The following is a 15,412-nucleotide window of genomic DNA, read 5'->3' on the forward strand; positions in this document are numbered from 1 at the left end:
TGCTCAGGCTGCTTTTGATAAGAAGATCAAAATCTGCCTTATCCTTCCTAAATACATTGTACATACCATACTCAAACTCATCATCCCCTATTTCCTGGTGGCACCAAGTTTCCATAAGCCCTATTATGTCAGTGTTACTTGTCCTAACAAGCAGTTCGAATTCACTTATTTTATTGATGATACTTCTGACATAATTGTATAAACAATTCAGACTTAGTGTTCTTGTATAGTTAATTATCCTGACACAACCCTTGAAGTTATTTAAGCTTGCTTCCGTGCCATTGGTCACCCGTTCATTTGGAATGTTTCTGCGCTCAAAACATCTTTCCAATATGATCTGTTGCAGTAACAAACAAGAACTCTTGGGGTATGTGCAAGCATTACCATGACCAATATTATCAGATAAACTCGTATCTATATTACTTTGTCTACCCAAACTAGCAGTTTCCCTGAACCTTTAAGATATCCTCAATGATATTGGCTAAAACCCTTGAACCACCTTTGTTTAAACGTATTCCATCTCGACAAAACAGATTCCTTCTACCTATGAATGCAGGCCAAGCTGATAAAAATTTCTCCCCAAAAGCCTTGCAGAGTCCTTCAAGTAAGTCTGTAAGTCTTGCAGAGTCCTTCAAGTAAGTCTTTGTGGATTGAGTTAACTCAATCCACAAAGCTTTCAACATATAATCGTTCCTCTCATGCCTATGCAGAATTGCACACAGACATTCTGAACTAACTTGAGGCATTTCTTCAGCATGATCCTATATTTGTCTAACAAATCGTCAGATCGTGTGTGCTTAACACCATTAGACCCCACATGAATAATACTATTCTCTTTATCCCCCTTAAAACCTGACAATCTGTTGGTGACATCATTAATTGTTTCTCCCAGCAGACAAACCCTGGTTCTAATCCACCTATCCCTATTACAAAAATATATTTTCTGTTTCCTTGACAATGGAATCTCCTAATAGAGTTAAGTTCCTTCTAAACCAGAGCAGTTTGCACTTGGTTTTTCTGTTCTGCAGCCCGATTCGGGAGTGCATCACTTGGTAGGTTACAAGAGTCTTGAGTCCCTGAAGAGCTCCCAGTTGCATTTTTCTCGAGAGCAAGCACCCATTTTTTTCAGTTACTCAACTTCATCTAGCAGTGCACCAAATTTTAATTTTAAATTGGTACACCCCATACAAAAGTGACAAAGAAAAGAATCACCAGGTGAGATACGATTAACCACTTGGTCGACCTTGGAATATATGCCACAGGTTCTGTAAAGGATGAAATCATGACTCACCTGAAAATCACCATCGGCTATTTCCACGAGTCATGATACCCTGTGACAAAGTATTCAGGGTGAATATTGTTACAATCATTATGAAATTTACATTACAAAAATTATATTTACAAACTATTACAGAAAGAAAAAAATATATATATATAAAAATAAACTTTACAATATATATAATAAATTATTTAAAAGCAATTATCTAACCTCTAATCCTAATCTAATCCACTCTAATCACTATGCTCTCCCTGCACTTGAAAATGTCTGCTCACTACGAATGTCAGCCAGTACTTCATATCGTACCCAATGATACACTAGGCTAGGTTAACCTGTGAATATATAATATAAAAATACTTTTAGCCTTAGAATGTCAATGGGAAAGAAAATATGAATGAATTGTTAAATATGAATAGGCACCAGTCAGACTGCTAGGAGGAAGCAAATCAGCAATCAGTTCTTATTTCTGATTGTACATATATTGGATAATATGAACAAATTATATCGTAACAAATTATATACAGGAATTTTTCCAGCAGGGATAAGGAGGTGATTATTCCATTGTATAAGGCAATGGTCAGGCCACACCTAGAGTACTGTATACAGGTCTGGAGGCCTCATTTCAAGAAGGAGGTAGAGCTGCTGGAACGAGTACAGAGAAGGGCAACAAGATTAGTGAATGGAACAAAGGGGTGCTCTTACGAAGAAAGGCTTAAGTTTTGCAAATTACAGTGTCTGGAGACTAGGCACCAGCGAGGTGATCTGATAGAGGTGTATAAAGCCTTGAATGGTTTAAGCATGCTCAATGCTGATGGGATTCTTCCTCTAGCTCAGAAAAATCACCTGAGAGGGCATAAATTCAAATTGAGAAAAGACAGATGTAGGATAGACGTGCGGAAATTTGCCTTTAGCCAGCGGGTGGTTGGTTGGTGGAACAGACTTCCATCCCTTGTGGTGGAGGTTGATAGCCTAAATAAGTTTAAGGCTCAGCTGGACAGGTATTTTGAACGAACAGAGGGGTGAAGTGGAAGTGGTTTTTTTTTTTTTTTTTTTTGGCTGATGCTGCATAAGCTTGCTTTCTTGCATCAAATGCCTCTACTAATGCTAATGCTAATGTAACAGCAGTCTTGTTATCAAAAAATAAAAAAATCCCAACTGCTTTATGACAAAATAGCAGAGTAGCAAATCAGATGAAACCAAAGATATACAGAAAATCAGGCAATTCTTTAACTCTACTTCACAAAACAAGAGTAGAATAGAGTAGAGTAAAAGAAACACAAAGTGATCACTTTTGTAGTCACACAAGGTGATCACTTCTGCTGCATGACCTTCCCTAAAAATTCTTGTTAGCAGTCAATAGTGGGTCACACATCATCTACCTCATCATATGCAGACTGTCTCACAGAAGTAGTGGTCAGAGACAGACAATGAGTCCCCTATTCGTTCCAGAAAACTCCCATTATTGGGAAATATATCTCTTCCTACTGTTCCACACTTCCTCTCCCACTTGGGGAGGTCCCCACAGACTGGAGATGTGCAAATGTATCCCCAATTCACAAAGGGGGATCGAAAGGTGACACGAGTAATTACAGACCAGTTAGTTTAACTTCTGTTCCATGTAAAATATGGAATAACTGGTTAAAGATGCATTGCAGGATCATCTAGACAAGAGACAGAAGCAATAATTCAGACACAGCATGGATTTGTTAAGAGAAAGTCTTGTCTGACAAATTTGACTGGATATTATGATGTGGTTATAAAGGAACTGGATGCAAAAAATAATTTTGATATCATATACAGTGGAACTTCTCTATTACAAACTTCTATTTAACGAATTTCTCTATATTACGAATTTTTTCGCAAAACATTGCGCCTTGAAACGAAATTACATGTAAAATTAACTCCATATAGCAAAGTGTTAGTTTCTCTATAACGAAGTTTTAAAAAAATTAGTAAAAGCATTTTTGAAGATTTTCAAGCATTTACTGATAAACAGCCGCTCTTTCCTTCCGAAATTGCGCATTAGCATCTGAAATTAAATAATCATCCTTTTATTGAACACATGTGGCCATTGCGCCCGTAGGAGGGTCTTTGTTTCATTTTTGTTACAGTTATTAAACCAAATGGGTTTTCTTAAAAGTGGTCGTAAACTTTACAATAAATAGGGTAGATTTGTAAATTGATGTTGGCTCAGGGGAAAATGAAATTCACTGCGGTAAACCTTTAGAATGCTGCGGCGGCAATACATAGAATGCTACCATAGTCGGTTTTTATTAACGCCTACTGAGTGACATTCGCTTCTCACCTCAATTGTACCAAGTGACCTTCCTGTCAATCATTATACGATATGTCCATTCTTATCTAACTGGACTCCCAGTAGATGGTTTTCATGATTTTTTTTAATTTCGTTCGTCATCAATCACATAGGCTATATGCTCTTGTATTTTTTTTTTTTTTCTGAAAAGTAACATACAGCATACATTAATCATAAATTTTCTTTCATGTATATATGAATGAAAGCAGAATAAAAGAAATTCACAGTCGTATATTTCTTCAAAGTGATTGATAGGAAAGGTCACGTGATACTGTTGAATTGGCAAGCGAACGTCACTGAGTAGGCGGTACTAACAATTCACTATAATTATGGCCAAAGCAGCGAAGTTTGCGGTGTATGTAACAGCAAGAGCTGCAGTAGAGTAATTTTTACAATTGTGGAAACAATGTTGAAGAGAAAATGTTTAAGTATTAATGATAAAGGAAAGATTGTTATGATATTGACCAGGGTCTTAAGAAAAAAGATGTTGTGGAGAAATATGGCATACCTGCAAGCAGCTTATCTAGGATTTTAAAAAAATTGAGAATCAATTTTAAATGCAATTGAAGGAGGAGCAGACAAGAAGTGAATTAAGTTGTGTATATACGAAGATGTTGATAAAGCTGTTCTAAAATGGGTGCAAATGATACGTGAAAAGAATATCGCAATATCAGGCCTAATAATTAAGCAAGAAGCTCTGAAATTTGCACAGTCCCTTGGACATACAGAATTTAATGCGAGCACTGGGTGGCTAGATAAATTTAAGAAGCGCCACAGAATTCCGGAAAAGGTTATTTGTGGAGAAAGTGTTAATGTAAGCGAAGAAGATTGCAACAGTTGGAGGAACAATACCTTAAAGAAGATTTTGGAAGAATATGAGCGTATTTAAGGATGTTTTTAATGCTGACGAAATGGGTTTACTCTTGAAATGTTTACCAAATAGAACACTTGCTTTTAAGGATGATAAATATTTTGGCGGAAAACAAAACAAAGAAAGAATCACTGTGCTAGTTAGAGCAAATATAACAGGAAGTAAAAAATTAAGACTTTTAGTATTGGAAAATCAAAAAACCCAAGATGTTTTACAGGCACAAAATCTTTGGAAGTTGACTACACCTTTAATAAAAAAAGCATGAATGACAAGTGATATTTTTGAAGAATGGATATTAAAACTAGACAAGCGTACAGCAAAAGAAAAAAGGAAAATCGTGTTGGTAACTGACAACTGTCCAGCACATCCTGCCAATATTTCTGCCAAATTTAAAAGTGCGAAGTTGTTTTTACCACCAAATGTAACGTCAAAACAGCAGCCAATGGACCAAGGCATTATTAAAAATTTTAAATTTCATTATCGAAAGAGAATAATAATGAAGATTGTCAATGCGTCAATCAATATAATGAAGATTGTCAATGCATCAATCAATTGTCAATAGAAACTTGGAGGTTACAATTAACCTTAGAGATTGCATCTCTGAACTGGTAAAAGTTTGGATAAACGATGTCACCGAATACACTATTCAAAATTGTTTTTCGAAAGCAGGATTTGCATTGAATACAGAAGTCGAACAACAACTGGACGAACAAGATGAACTGCCCCTTTCACAACTGAAAAACTTTTGGACATTAGAATTGTCCGGAAACATCGAAAATGAAATAACACTGGATAGTTATGTTTATGTAGATCAAGATCTGACTACGGCAGAACATCCAAATGAAGATGAAATACTGCTGTACAGTGTTAGATGCGACGATGATCACGAAGAAATTAATGATGATGCTGAAGATGCATCAGAACAACCCACAGAAAAGCCAACTCGCGAAGAAATGATGAACGCTTTTAAAACGGTTCATATGGGTCTACAGTTTTGTGAAAATGTTCCTGATAATGTTTTTAATGCTCTGAACAAATGTGAGGTTTTCTTTGAGAATCAGACATTTTTTAATCGTACTGTGCAAACAAAAATTACAGATTTTTTTTTAAATTTGTAATATTTACCGGCGAAAATTGTGTAAACGTAATTTAAATAAGTGTTTTTGAAATAAAATACATTAAAAATAAATGTAGATTCGTTTTCATTTTCTAATTAGATAATTTCTAATAAAAAAGATATTCTCTGTATAACGAAATTTCTCTATAACGAATTTTTTTGCTGAATTTATCGAATTCGTTATAGGGAAGTTTGACTGTACTTGGATTTCAGGAAAGCTTTTGACACTGTTGCACATGGAAGACTACTGTACAAATTGGAGCAGAATGGTATTAAGGGTAAGTTAAAGGTATTAAGGTTGCCCTTAATGGTATTAAGGGCAACAATGGATAAAAGGATGATTGAGTGGCAGAAGACAGAGGGTGGTAATCAATGGGCACTGCTCTTGGTGGACTAATGTTATTAGTGGAGTACCACAGGGTTCAGTGTTGGGTCCATTGTTGTTTTGTATATTTATGAATGATATTGATGAAGATATATCAGTTTTAATGTCCAACTCTGCAGATGTTACAAAGGTTGGCAGGGTTGTTAACGACAGTAATGACAGTATGCTACTCCAAAAGGATCTAGATAAGTTGGGAAAATGGGCTGAGAAGTGGCAACTGGAGTTTAACATCGACAAATGTAAAGTACTGCATAAGGGTAGTAATAACCAAAGAGAAACGTACCAACTGGGTGGTACTACACTGAGGGAAGTGGAAAGTCAAAAAGACCTGAGGGTAAGTGTGCAGCCAAATATGAAGTTTGCTGAACAGTGCAGATGGGTTGCCTTGGGCAGGTCGGGGAGCCTTTGTCAATGATATATAGGAATTTTGCTAGCAGGGACAGGGAGGTGATAATCCTATTATACAAGGCAATGGTCAAGCCACACCTAGAGTACTGTGTACAGGTCTGGAGGCCTCATTTTAGGAAGAATGTAGAGTTGCTAGAACGAGAACAAAAAAGGGCAACAAGACTGGTGAGGGGAACAAAGGGGTGCTCTTACCAAGAAAGACTTCAGTTTTGCAAATTGTGTCACCTGCAAGGTGCTCTGATTGAGGTGTATAAGGCCTTGAATGGGTTGAGCAAGCTGAATGCTGATGGGATTCTTCCTCTTGCTCAGACTAAGAACCTGAGGGGGCACAGTTTCAAATTGAGGAAAGATAGTTGTAGAATAGATGTGTGGAAATTTGTTTTTAGCCAGCGGGTAGTTGATTGGTGGAGCAGGCTTCCATCTTTTGTTGTGGAAGCTAATAGCCTAAATAAATTTAAGGCTGAGCTGGACAGGCATTTGGAACGATTGGAGGAATGAAATGGGAGGGTTCCCCCCCCCCTTTTGGCTGATGCTTGCTTTCTTGCATCGTATGCCTCTACTAATGCTAAAGTAACCCCTAGAGGAATGTACCAACTGTGTGGTACTATACTTAAGGTGGTAGAAAATGAAAAAGACCTGGGAGTAATTGTGCAGTCACATATGAAGTTTTCTGAGCAATGCAGACAGGCTTCCAGGGCAGGTCATGGGGTTTTGTCAATGATATACAGGAATTTTGCTAGCAGGGAAAAGGAGGTTATTGTCCCTCTGTATAAGGCAATGGTCAGGTCACGCCTTGAGTACTGCATACAGGTCTGAAGGCCTCATTTTAGGAAGGATGTAGATTTGCTTGAGTGTGTACAGAGAAGGGCAACAAGATTGGTGAGGGTAATGAAGGGATCCTCTTACCAAGAGAGCTTTAAGTTCTGCAAATTGCAGCAGCTGGAGACTAGGCACCTGAAAGGTGATCTGATTGAGGTGTATAAGTCCTTGATGGGTTGAGCACACTGAATTCTGATGGGATTCTTCTACTTGTTCAGATTACGAACCTAAAGGGGCATAAATTCAAATTGAGGAAATACAGATGTAGAACAGATGTGCGGAAATTTGCCTTTAGCCAGTTGGTGGTTATTGCTGGAACAAACTTCCATCTGTCGTTGTGGAAATTGATAGGTTAAATAAATTTAAGGAGGAACTGGACAAACATTTAGAGGGAATGGTTGTGTGAATTTTTTTTTTTTTTTTGGCTGATGCTGCATAAGCTCATATGCTTGCTTTCTTGCATCACATGCCACTACTACTACTACTACCAGTTAATTTAAAATAATTAAAGCAAAAAAAAAAAACACATTTTTTTGAAAAACCACAATGGAATAAAATCTACAGAAACTTTTGGGAGATAAATAATCTGCCAGATAAATGATATCAAAAAAACTAATATATCTTAAGTGGATGAAAAATAAAATGACTGCAGTTATAGTTCAGACACAGAATGGGTTTGTTAAGGGAAAGTCTTGTCTGACCAATTTGATTAGATACTACGATGTGGTCACAAAGGAACTGGATTCAAAAAATTATTTTGATATTATATACTTGGATTTTAGAAAAGCTTTTGGTACTGATGCACATGGAAGACTACTGTACAAATTGTAGCAGTATGGCATTAAGGGCAAATTATTATCATTACTATTAGCCATATGGTGCAAGGAAACTTGAGGCATAAGCTCAAGTTTCCTTGCACCATATTGGCATAAGCTGCTACAGCCAAAAAAAATTTGAGTACCCTGTGTGTGTGTGTGTGTGTGTGTGTGTGTGTGTGAGAGAGAGAGAGAGAGAGAGAGAGAGAGAGAGAGAGAGAGAGAGAGAGAGAGAGAGCAAGCGACTCACCAGATGTGAACCCCTGTGGTATGTCATACATAGGGTTATTTTGCACTTGGGAATGCAAAAAGGTCACTGTTGTCGCCTAACTACCCTGTTTCTCGCAAATCAAGACAGATGAAACAGAACAAAAATATTAGGCTACTTGCGCACACTTATCTGATAAGTCACTCTATTTTTAAATTATCATGACTTCTTTATCTTTTAACTGATTTTATTTTAATAAAACCAATGTTAAATGATTCATAATTTATGAATTTAAAATTCCATATATACTCCAGCATTTTCAACATATTTCCTTAAACAAACCGGTATGTTCACTACTGCCAACTGCAAAAAGTTAATTGGAATGATTATGAGCAGATTAGTGATTGTTGCTTCCAGTTAATCTAAACTGCATGGTTTTTTAAGGTAAACCCTAACTTAGCTCACGCCACATAAAAAAATCACAAGCCATCAGATCCAGACCACAGGCAGCAATAAATGCATACTGTATCTGCCTATCAATCACCTTGGGAAATGATTATGCAAACATATTATCTCTCTATACATTAAAAAAGTTTTTCTTCTAGTGATATTTATTCGAGCCAATGGGAGAAGAGAGCGAAGCAATTACGCCACTACAAATGCAATTAATTATTGACAAATATGAACATAACATTAACCAATCTCGTGCACGTGATTCGCTGTCTAACATTTGAAGTTCCATTGTAATGTAGGGGTGGTTGAGGGGGAGAAGACAGAGAGTGGTAATCAATGGACAACTGCTCATCGTGGACTAATGTTATTAGTGGAGTCCCTCAGGGTTCAGTGTTGGGTCCATTATTGTTTTCTGTATTTATAAATGATATTGATGATGGTATATCAAGCTTAATGTCCAAGTTTGCAGACGATACGAAGGTTGGCAGGGTTGTCAAGGACACTACTGACACTATGCTACTGCAACAGGATCTGGAAAGGTTGAGCAGATGGGCTGAGAGGTGGCAAATGAAGTTTAACATTGACAAATGTAAAGTACTACACATGGGAAACAGCAACCCCAGAGCAACGTATCAACGTACCAATGCTAGGAGTTTAGTAAATAAATTTGATGAATTTGAGGTATTGCTCAAAACATCAAAGGCAGATATTGTGGGGATTTCAGAGACGTGGTGTCACACAGATATAAGAAATGCAGAACTGGAATTTGGGGAGTACAATGTCTACAGAAAGGATAGACAGGATAGGAAGGGAGGAGGGGTTATGCTATTAGTTAAAAAACACATAAAATCCAAGGAAGTGAAGCCAGTCGACATCGCTGGACAGTGCAGTGTCGAGTCAGTTTGGTGTGACATGAGCATTGGGAGATCAAAATTGAGAGTAGGAGTGTGCTATAGGCCTAATGACTCTGATGAGTATAATAAGAAACTGTTCGGAGAAATAGAGTGGGCCAGTAAATCAGAGAGTCTTATAATGGGGGATTTTAATTTCCCAGATATTGACTGGAATTTGGGGGCTGGTCACTCACACAGTAGCAAGGCTTTTGTGGATTTATTGGATGATTGTTTTCTACATCAGCTTGTTCGGGAGGCAACTAGAGGGAGTAATACTCTTGATTTGATTATCAGTAGTGATTCTTCATGCATTAAGAATCTGCAGATAAATGAACCACTTGGTGGCAGTGATCACAGTGTGCTGAAGTGGGAGTTACTCAAAGAGGTAACTACCATTAGGGGTAAAGGGAAGGGGTATTGCTTTCGTAAAGGCGACTACAATGGACTGAGACAGTATTTAAATTCTATACAGTGGGATCAACTGATGATATTGCCAACAGCAAATTCAAAATGGGAAGCATTCAAAGAACTTATCGTGGAAGCTACTAGGCTTTACATACCAACTAAGAAATATTGTTCAAGGTTTAGGCCTAAATGGTTGTCAGATGAACTAATGAGGCATATGGCAGAGAAGAAAAATGCATGGGATACATACAAATTAACACGTGACACGGACGCCTATGATAGATACAAGTTGATCTGTAACCAAGTTACAAAGGAGGTTAGGCAGGCGAAGGCAGATTACGAGAGATCCTTGGCAAGGGATGCGAAGAAAAACAGCAAAGAGTTCTTTACTTATGTAAACTCTAGAAGGAAGGGGATGAATCAGATTGGTCCACTTGAGATCGATGGGTCAACTGTTGATGACCCTGCTCGGGTAGCTAACAAACTAAATGAATATTTTGCATCGACATTCACACATGAGGAGTTATTCAGTGAGGGGAATGCCAGAGGTGTATTCAACTCTAGCAGTAAGCTAGAGAATCTTGTAATAACTGAGAGCAAAGTGGAGGAGAAATTGTTGAAGATAAACACAAGAAAGGCACCTGGGGTGGATGGGATCTATCCAGTTATATTAAAGGAGGCAGCAAAGGAGGTAAGCAAACCCTTAGCCATAATTATGAGAGCTTCCTTGGACTCAGGGGAGGTACCCATTGACTGGAGATGTGCAAATGTGACCCCAATTCACAAAGGGGGATCAAAGGCTGACACAAGTAATTATAGACCTGTGAGTTTAACTTCTGTTCCCGGAAAATTAATGGAGGCACTGGTGAAAGAAGCACTGCAGGATCATCTAGACAAGACTTCAGTTATAGCTAGGACACAGCATGGTTTTGTTAAGGGGAAGTCTTGCCTGACCAATTTGATTGGATACTATGATGCAGTCACAAAAGAACTGGATGCAGGGAATAGCTTTGATATTATATACTTGGATCTTAGAAAGGCTTTTAATACTGTTGCACATGGAAGACTGCTGCACAAATTGGAGCAGTGTGGCATTGGAGGCAAGTTGCTGCTATGGATAAAGGGGTGGTTGAAGGGGAGAAGACAGAGAGTGGTAATCAATGGACACTGCTCATCGTGGACTAATGTTATTAGTGGAGTCCCTCAGGGTTCAGTATTGGGGCCTTTATTGTTTTCTGTATTTATAAATGATATTGATGATGGTATATCAGGCTTAATGTCCAAGTTTGCAGACGATACGAAGGTTGGCAGGGTTGTCAAGGACACTACTGACACTATGCTGCTGCAACAGGATTTGGAAAGGTTGAGCAGATGGGCTTCGAGGTGGCAAATGAAGTTTAACATTGACAAATGTAAAGTACTACATATGGGAAACAGCAACCCCAGAGCAACGTATCAACTCTGTGGTACTACACTGACAGTGGTAGAGAATGAAAGGGACCTGGGGGTGGTGGTGCAGGCAGATATGAAGTTCTCTGAGCAGTGCAGACGAGCTGCAAGAGTAGCTCATGGTGTATTGTCAATGATATATAGGAATTTTTCTAGCAGGGATAAGGAGGTGATTATTCCCTTGTATAAGGCAATGGTCAGGCCACACCTAGAGTACTGTATACAGGCCTGGAGGCCTCATTTCAGGAAGGATGTAGAGCTGCTGGAACGAGTACAGAGAAGGGCAACTAGATTGGTGAATGGGACAAAGGGGTTCTCTTACGAAGAAAGGCTTAAGTTTTGCAAATTACAGTGTCTGGAAACTAGGCACCAGCGGGGTGATCTGATAGAGGTGTACAAAGCCTTGAATGGTTTGAGCATGCTCAATGCTGATGGGATTCTTCCTCTAGCTCAGAAAAATCACCTGAGAGGGCATAAATTCAAATTGAGGAAAGACAGATGTAGGATAGATGTGCGGAAATTTGCCTTTAGCCAGCGGGTGGTTGGTGGGTGGAACAGACTTCCATCCCTTGTCGTGGAAGTTGATAGCCTAAATAAGTTTAAGGCTCAGCTGGACAGGTATTTCGAACGAACAGAGGGGTGAAGTGGAAGTGGTTATTTTTATTTATTTATGTTACTTTTTTTTTTTAATTTTTTTTTGGCTGATGCTGCATAAGCTTGCTTTCTTGCATCAAATGCCTCTACTAATGCTAATTCTGTGTATTGACACGTTACTGATGATTGATGAAAATCTCAAGAATTTTAGCTGAGTGACTAATACTGAACATTTTGAATTGGTCATTTGGTATAGCAAAAAGCCTCAGTTTTCTTGCCTAGCTGTTTAAAATATGGTGAACAACAAATGAGTTCACTGCTAGGAGAGTTAGACTGGATGAAAGTTGAGAATGTCAAATTTCAAAGAAAAAAAGAAATCCAAAAAAGAAAAAATTAGTCAAGAAACACTTGTTATGATGAACCGAAGGCGACAAATGAAGAGCAAGATAAACACTGACAAGGAGAAAATTGAGTATACTGAGTTATGCAAAGCCATTAGAAAGCAACTCAGAGAGGACATAAGAAGATTTAACATAAGAAAAATAGAACAAGCATTAAGGGAAAACAAAGGACTTAATTTAGCAGCCATGAGCAGTAATACAGAATGACAAATGATACTAAAATTGAAGAATAGTGATGGTTTACTTATAAATATCAGAAAAACGGTTTTCTTTGAAAAGAGGTTGTGACTTTTGAAGAGTTTTTACATGATTGGGAGAGAAACAGAAAAGGAATTACAGAATAAGATTAAGAAGTATTGAACAAAAATACAAGGTGTGGCTATTAAATAACAAGACTGTGTATAGCCACTACACACCAAGTGCCACTTGGGATACAAAGGCAAAGTAGTTGAACCTGAACCTTTCCCTAGTTGTTTGCCATGTCAGATTCCAACACACTCATTCACTTTGCAGTGAGACAAGTTTCATTATTTTATGTTTTTGCATTTTGCCAGAAAAATAACAGCCAAAGAATTGAACAATGAATCAATCTCAAAATTTGAACAGAAGTAAAGAGCAAAACAAAAATAAAGTTAAGGGCAAGTTACTGCAATGGTTAAAGGGATGGTTGAGTTGGAGAAGACAGAGAGTGGTAATCAATGGACACTGCTGTTTGTGGACTAATATTATTAGTGGAGTCCCGCAAGATTTGGTTTTTGGCCCATTGTTGTTTCTAAATTTATCAGTGTGATGAAGGTATATTTGGCTTAATGTCCAGGTTTGCAGATGATATGAAGGTTGGCTGGGTTGTTAATGACAGTAATGGCAGTATGTTATTGCAACAGGATCTAGAAAAGTTGGGTGAGAGGTGACAACTGAAGTTTAATATTGACAAATGCAAAGTACTGCATATGGGTAGCAATAACCCTATAGTAATGTACCAACTGTGCTGTACTACACTCAGGGTAGGGGAGAATAAAAAATATCTGGGGGTAATTGCTCTGAAAACTTCATGTTAGACATGAAGTTTTCAGAGCAATGCTGCCAGGACAGCTCATGGAGTTCTGTCTATGGTATACAGGAATTTTTCTAGGAGGGATAAGGAAGTGATTATCCTAGTGTATAAGGCAGGAATTCCTGAAGTTTAACATTGACAAATGTAAAGTACTACACATGGGAAACAGCAACCCCGGAGCAACGTATCAACTCTGTGGTACTACACTGACAGTGGTAGAGAATGAAAGGGACTTGGGGGTGGTTGTGCAGGCAGATATGAAGTTCTCTGAGCAGTGCAGACGGGCTGCAAGAGTAGCTCATGGAGTATTGTCAATGATATACAGGAATTTTTCCAGCAGGGATAAGGAGGTGATTATTCCATTGTATAAGGCAATGGTCAGGCCACACCTAGAGTACTGTATACAGGTCTGGAGGCCTCATTTCAAAAAGGATGTAGAGCTTCTGGAACGAGTACAGAGAAGGGCAACAAGATTAGTGAATGGAACAAAGGGGTGCTCTTACGAAGAAAGGTTTAAGTTTTGCAAATTACAGTGTCTGGAGACTAGGCACCAGCGAGGTGATCTGATAGAGGTGTATAAAGCCTTGAATGGTTTAAGCATGCTCAATGCTGATGGGATTCTTCCTCTAGCTCAGAAAAATCACCTGAGAGGGCATAAATTCAAATTGAGGAAAGACAGATGTAGGATAGACGTGAGGAAATCTGCCTTTAGCCAGCCGGTGGTTGGTTGGTGGAATAGACTTCCATCCCTTGTGGTGGAGGTTGATAGCCTAAATAAGTTTAAGGCTCAGCTGGACAGGTATTTTGAACGAACAGAGGGGTGAAGTGGAAGTGGGTTTTTTTTTTTTTTTTTTTTTTGGCTGATGCTGCATAAGCTTGCTTTCTTGCATCAAATGCCTCTACTAATGCTAATGCTAATGCTAACTCTGTGGTACTACACTAACAGTGGTAGAGAATGAAAGGGACCTGGGGGTGGTTTTGCAGGCAGATATAAAGTTTTCTGAGCAGTGCAGACGGGCTGCAAGAGTAGCTCATGGTGTATTGTCGATGATATATAGGAATTTTTCTAGAAGGGATAAGGAGGTGATTATTCCCTTGTATAAGGCAATGGTCAGGCCACACCTAGAGTACTGTATACAGGTCTGGAGGCCTCATTTCAAGAAGGATGTAGAGCTGCGGGAACGAGTACAGAGAAGGGCAACAAGATTAGTGAATGGAACAAAGGGGTGCTCTTACGAAAAAAGGCTTAAGTTTTGCAAATTACAGTGTCTGGGGACTACGCACCAGCGAGGTGATCTGATAGAGGCGTATAAAGCCTTGAATGGTTTGAGCATGCTCAATGCTGATGGGATTCTTCCTCTTTCTCAGAATAATCACCTGAGAGGACATAAATTCAAATTGAGGAAAGACAGATGTAGGATAGACGTGAGGAAATCTGCCTTTAGCCAGCCGGTGGTTGGTTGGTGGAATAGACTTCCATCCCTTGTCGTGGAAGTTGATAGGCTAAATAAGTTTAAGGCTCAGCTGGACAGGTATTTCGAACGAACAGAGGGGTGAAGTGGAAGTGGTTATTTTTTATTTATTTATTTTTATTTTATTTTTATTTATTTATTTTTTTTTTTTGGCTGATGCTGTATAAGCTTGCTTTCTTGCAACAAATGCCTCTACTAATGTTAATGCATTTGTATATATAGTTTAGTAATTTGTAAATATTTTAAATATTTGTATAGTTTGTAGTTTAGTTAGTTAAATGAATCCCATAGTTTGTAGTTTAGTTAAATGTTTTAGTCCTGCTCTTTCAGATGCAACAATATTCCTCATGCATTATGCAAACCCAAAGAAAAAGGTCTTTTCCTAAGTGACCTATATGAATGCAGGTAAATAATTACATGGTGATATTTATTCAACCCTGAAAATGCTGCACACTACAAATACACTGGTAAATAA

The 15,412-nt window shown here is 38.3% G+C and overlaps 1 protein-coding gene across 3 annotated transcripts in view; it reads right to left on the reverse strand.

The window, feature by feature from the left end:
- The window catches only part of LOC150085748 (uncharacterized), a 639,529-nt gene that overhangs the window by 571,361 nt on the left and 52,756 nt on the right, over positions 1-15,412 (reverse strand). For 2 of the 3 annotated variants that reach the window (XM_090374216.1, XM_090374214.1), the window contains exon 2: positions 1,490-1,611. The exons of the other annotated variant lie outside the window; for it this stretch is intronic. The gene's annotated coding sequence lies outside the window, so the exon portion shown is untranslated. The remainder of the gene's footprint in view (positions 1-1,489; positions 1,612-15,412) is intronic. 3 annotated transcript variants of the gene reach the window in all.

The sequence above is a fragment of the Mastigoproctus giganteus genome, chromosome 5 (genome assembly GCF_048544385.1).
Source record: "Mastigoproctus giganteus isolate SK-2022 chromosome 5, ASM4854438v1, whole genome shotgun sequence".
Lineage (NCBI taxonomy): Eukaryota > Metazoa > Arthropoda > Arachnida > Uropygi > Thelyphonidae > Mastigoproctus > Mastigoproctus giganteus.